The sequence below is a fragment of the Nerophis ophidion genome, linkage group LG28, assembly GCF_033978795.1.
Source record: "Nerophis ophidion isolate RoL-2023_Sa linkage group LG28, RoL_Noph_v1.0, whole genome shotgun sequence".
Lineage (NCBI taxonomy): Eukaryota > Metazoa > Chordata > Actinopteri > Syngnathiformes > Syngnathidae > Nerophis > Nerophis ophidion.
In genome coordinates this window covers 30,274,226-30,280,535 of record NC_084638.1, presented here as the reverse complement: position 1 = coordinate 30,280,535, position 6,310 = coordinate 30,274,226, and positions in this window count along the sequence as shown.

Sequence of the window (6,310 nt, the reverse complement as noted above, 5' to 3'; positions counted from 1 at the left end):
GCTGCCATCTGAGCGCCGTCTTTTTCATGGACGCCCCTGCTTATTTCAGCAAAACAATGCCAAGCCATGTGTTACAACAGCGTGGTTTCGTAGTAAAAGAGTTTGGGTACTTTCCTGGCCCGCCTGCGGTCCAGACATGTCTCCCATCGGAAATGTGTGGCGCATTATGAAGCGTAAAATACGACAGCGGAGACCCCGGACTGTTGAACGACTGAAGCTCTACATAAAACAAGAATGGTAAAGAATTCCACTTTCAAAGCTTCAACAATTAGTTTCCTCAGTTCCCAAACGTTTATTGAGTGTTGTTAAAAGAAAAGGTGATGTAACACAGTGGTGAACATGCCCTTTCCCAACTACTTTGGCACGTGTTGCAGCCATGAAATTCTAAGTTTATCAGTTTGAACATCAAATATATTATCTTTGTAGTGCATTCAACTGAATATTGGTTGAAAAAGATTTGAAAATCATTGTATTCCGTTTATATTTACATCTAAGACAATTTCCCAACTCATATGGAAACGGGGTTTGTATGTTGGTTGTATAGTCCAAGATTCAACAGCAGATTTGACGGATACATGACAGTTTCTGAACAGATATAACATATGATAATGGCTGATAATGACAAGTCAGTATACATACAACAATATGGATATAATAGCATTGGGTGACTATGAGATTAGTTCCATCTTGCCTGGGTATCTTTTCTCTTCTGAAGCCTCGTCTGGTGTGTAATGTCCCTTATTCCACAGTGAGTTATTTTGCACCTGTGTCCCACAGTTGAGATAGTCCAAACAACTAGTCATGATTTTGATAATTTCCCAACAACACATTTTTTTACCGTTACCCTATGGGGTTATGGACTATCTGATTATGGCGGTCCACTCCCTGTATGAACAGTGCCAGAGCTTGGTTCGCATTGCCGGTGGTAAGTCGGACCCGATTCCAGTAATTTTTGGACTCCGCCAAGGCTGCCCTTTGTCACCGATTCTGTTCATAACTTTTATGGACAGAATTTCTAGGCGCAGTCAAGGTGTTGAGGGGATCTGGTTTGGTGGCTGCAGGATTAGATCTCTGCTAGTTGCAAATGATGTGGTCCTGATTGGCCAGAATCTCCAGCTCTCACTGGATCGGTTCGCAGAGAATGAAGCGACTGGGATGAGAATCAGCACCTCCAAGTCCGAGTCCATGGTTCTCGCCCGGAAAAGAATGGAGTGCCATCTCCGGGTAAGGGAAGAGATCTTGCCCAGAGTAGAAGAGTTCAAGTCACCTCGGAGTCTTGTTCACGAGTAAGGGAAGAGTGGATCGTGAGGTCGGTGCGGCGTCTTCAGTAATGCGGACGCTGTATCGATCCGTTGTGGTGAAGAAGGAGCTGAGCCGGAAGGCAAAGCTCTCAATTTACCGGTCGATCTACGTTCCCATCCTCACCTATGGTCATGAGCGTTGGGATATGACTGAAAGGATAAGATCACGGGTACAAGCGGCCCAAATGAGCTTCCCCCGCCCGGTGGTGGGTCTCTCCCTTAGAGATAGGGTGAGAAGCTCTGCCATCTGGCGGGAGCTCAAACTAAAGCCGCTGCTCCTCCACATCGAGAGGAGCAAGACGAGGTGCTTCGGGCATCTGGTCAGGATGCCACCCGAACGCTGTTTTAGGGCACGTCCAACCGGTGGGAGGCCACGGGGAAGACCCAGGACACGTTGGGAAGACTATGTCTCCTGGCTGGCCTGGGAACGCCTCGGGATCTCCCGGGAAGAGCTAGATGAAGTGGCCAGGGAGAGAGAAGTCTGGGATTCCCTGCTTAGGCTGCTGCCCCCGCGACCCGACCTCAGATAAGCGGAAGAAGATGGATGGGTTTTATTATTTGGACACTCAGTTCATGTTCCTGCACTTCCTTGTTTTCTTTGTTACCATGCCAACTCATTAGTGTTCACCTTGTCTTCATGTCACGCCCCTGTCTTCATATCTCACACCTGTTTGCACTTATCAAGTTCATTATTTAAACCTGTAGTTGCCAGGTGGTCAGCCTGGCGACTTTTCATATTCCTCAACTGCCTTCATGCCATGCCATTGCTGTATTATCATTCTCTCCAGGCCATGTAAGTTTTTTTTTTTTTAGGTCACAGTTATTGAGTTTTCTGTTTCATGCCTTGGTGCTAGTTTTTGTTGTCAGTAGTCAAGTTTGTTCTCCGCCATTTGTTTGCCTTTTTGTTACTTATAGTGTTTAAAAATAAACATTTACTTACATTCACGTCTCGCTTGTGTCAATTTTCCTTTGCGTCGGAAAAACAATCCAAGTCATAGTCCAAGTCGTGACAGAGGGAAGTCTGGCCTTACCTGCTTAGGCTGCTGCCCCCGCGACCCCAGCTCGGATAAGCGGAAGAAGATGGATGGATGGACATTTTTTACCACAAGGTTGAACACTCTTAGGCTCAAAGAGAGTTTAATATCCGCTCACATTGTCCCACAGTTTCACCCCCGCTATAAATAAAGTTTCAGACTTGTTGTTGACTTTGGACTAGCGACTGCAATACACCAAGGCCGCGGAACAGAGACACACTACGGGCTTACACGCACAAATCCACAAAATATACGCCACACATACACACCCCATCCCCCCCAACCCAACCCTCTCGACGCAAATCCCATAGGGGTGATAAATGGATGGTCAGCGCCTGAGAGCTGCGGCCTACCACCATGACCTTGAACTACCGGGGCGGCATAGCTCGGTTGGTAGAGTGGCCGTGCCAGCAACTTGAGGGGTTGCAGGTTCGATTACCGCTTCCGCCATCCTAGCCACTGCCGTTGTGTCCTTGGGCAAGACAATTTACCCACCTGCTCCCAGTGCCACCCACACTGGTTTAAATGTAACCAAGATATTGGGTTTCACTATGTAAAGCGGTTTGAGTCACTAGAGAAAAGCGCTATATAAATATAATTCACTTCACTTCACTACCTTCCCTCTGTTGCTAGATATCTCGAGATGTATGTTGTAATATGTATATGTGCTTTGCTATGGAGGTTTTTTCCCACTCCAGACTGGGCCCCACTAGGAACCCATCAGCGTTCTTGTTCTGTAACCCTGTACACTGTTTGTTTGTCTAATCTTGAACAGGTTTGTGCTGAAAACAACGTTTCGTTGTACTTGTGCAATGACAATAAAGACCTATTCTGTGACAAAAAAGTGGAATTTACTATGTTATGTTTGAATTTCAGGACACCCCTGAATTCATGTGGATCATCTCTGAGAGAAAACAGACTCTGTATATTTGCAGCTAGAGCCCTTTGTGAGGCCATGACCATAACTTTAAGGTTACTGTATTGGATTATATCATGTAGTTTAAGAAAAATACTCATTGCGAATAGATCATTGGTATGAGCTCTTTATGGGGTATAATAATGTATTATTATTTATTAATATTAAATACTCTCTGTACTCTCCCCCCATTCTCAACACATTCTACAGAGGCACTATAGAGAGCCTGCTGACCAACAGCATCTCTGCAATGCCTCAGACCGGAAGTCTCTCCAGAGAATAGTGAGGACGGCGGAAAAGATTATCAGGACTCCTCTTCCTCCTATCCAGGAGATCGCAAAAAGCCGCTGCCTGACCAAGGCTCAGAAAATCTGCAAAGACTCCTCCGCACCCCCACCAAGGACTGTTTTCACTGCTGGACTCTAGGAAGAGGTTCCGCAGCCTCCGTAGCAGAACCTCCAGGTTCTGTAACAGCTTCCCATAATTACACAGTATTCTGGACATCTTCGTAGCTGAATCATTTGCAATTTTTTCAATTGATAATGGAGACGTCAAAGAAGAAAGATGTAGGTGGGAAGCGGTGTATTGCGGCCGCCTTTGGCAACACAAACACAGCTGGTGTTTCCTTGTTTACATTCCCGAAAGCTGACGGTGAAGCTTTACTATGGAACAGAGCGGTCAAGCGAACATGGTTACCGACCACATGTCAACCGGCAGGTTTCGGTGAGAAAATGGTGGCAATAAGTCGGCTCTTACCGTAGACATGAGCGGAGAGTTTGCGTCGTGCCTCCTGCAGCTGCGGACTCTCTTGCCTCTTGTCTCTTGAAAGCCAAATACTTTAAAATGTATTTCCGGGAGCGCCATATCATGTTTTTTTAACACTGAATACAACCAAATGCGTGCATTTTTTAAGTAAGACCAACATTTTTAGAGTATAATAAGTCTCTAATTCTTTTGAATAACATTGTTATTTCTTGAACAGGTGCGGTAGAAAACGGATGGATGGATTAAAATGCATGAGAATGTTTTATATTTTGAACGTTATTTTTAACATCGTGATTGCCAGCGGAATTATTCATTACTTACCGTGTTAAGCAATGTCAGCTAAGATTTATCTGAGAGCCAGATGCAGTCATCAAAAGAGCCAGATCTGGCTCTAGAGCCATAGGTTCCCTACCCCTGCCATAGAGGATGGGGAAAAAAAAAATCTCAGCCCGGCTGCCTTGCCTCGTCGAGAAATGTGGCTTCCCACGGAGACACTGGCGGTCACCACGCCCGTGGCCACACCCCTTCGACTTTCAGGTACGACCATATAGTCTCACTAAAACACTAGTAACACAATAAGCAGATAAGCGATTTTCCAGAATTATTTTAGTAAATGTGTCTAATAACATCTGAATCGCTCCCACTGCCCTCGTCTTTTTTTTTTCTCCTAGTCCTTCACTCTCACTTTCCTCATCCACGAATCTTTCATCCTCGCTTAAATTAATGGGGAAATTGTCGCTTTCTCAGTCCGAATCGCTCTCGCTGCTGCTGGCCATGATTGTAAACAATGTTCAGATGTGAGGAGCTCCACAACCCGTGACGTCACGCGCACATCGTCTGCTACTTCCAGTAAAGGCAAGGCTTTTTTATTAGCGACCAAAAGTTGCAAACTTTATCGCGGATGTTCTCTACTAAATCCTTTCAGCAAAAATATGTCAATATCGCGAAATGATCAAGTATGACACATAGAATGGACCTGCTATCCCCGTTTAAATAAGAAAATCAAATTTCCCCCCAAAACAGATTAACTCGCTGGAATAAAAAAGACAATATGACATACATCCATAAACATGGACGCATGTGTAAAAGTGCAATGTATTTATCCGTACAGTCATCTATTTATTTATATCTGCACTTTATTGCTTTTTTTTTTTTTTTTTAGTTTTATCCTGCACAACCAAGAGCTAATACAACGACATTTCGTTCTTATTTGTATTGCAATGTTCAAATTTGAATGACGACAAAAAGGAAGTCTAAGTCTTTGCTTTAGTTTTATGCCCTTGTTGTTGATGGGCCTTGACTGTTGGGTGAATTATAAATGTATTTTTGTTGTTCAATTATAAAAAAATAAAAAAATAAATAATAATAATAAAAACAATGGGGGGGGTTGTATAGGGGGTTTTGGCGGGATTCTTTATTTTTTTTTTTTCTTTGACATGAAAATGGGAGATTTTTGGGGTTGGTGCACTAATTGTAAGTGTGTCTTGTGTTGTTTATGTTGATTTAATAATAATTAAAAATATATATGTATATATCTATTTTTTTTTTAATAAAAAAAAAAATTATAATGATAAAAAAAATTATTCTGTGGCCCGGTACCGGTCTGCGGCCCGGTGGTTGGGGACCGCTGCCATACAGTACTCACCGTTGCGCTGGTGACGTCACCTGGCCGGCCGTCGCTCCTTAAGCGATAGCACAGCGCCCCCGGTGGCCACTTTAATCACCGCAGCATTTCCAAGAAGGCGCCGACTTACAGTGAAGGATGGTTGGCATGCAGTGGGTGAACTTCGGTATCTGGTGGGCGGAGGGAGGACACACACACACACATGCGTGGGTGTGATCATCAAGACTTCCTTATACTAAATGCTGACGTTTCTAGTAAACTTATTACAAAATGGTCACTTACAAATGAGCCCCATTTTTCCCCCCAACCCCAATACCTCTTGTAAATACAAGTGTAACAAATACATGTTTATGTTCATAAAAACAAATAAATAACACAAGTAATTTGTCCAATTTTTTCGTTGTTCCTTAACTTTTTCAAGAGATGTTTATAATAGTTTTTTTTTAAATGTTCACATGCACTGCCGTATTTCAGTAATATTTTTTTTAAACATTTAACCGACATTAGTAGTTTTAATTTGGTGCACATGAGTACAAAGGTCGTCGAAAATATTTTTTTTTTCTGCACATGTTTAAAATGTGGGATCAGTGGTAAACAAGGCCGCCAACTTCCGCGTCTCCCGAAACCACGTGATTTATCAGAAACAGCCAGCGCAGTCGGCTGATGGGCG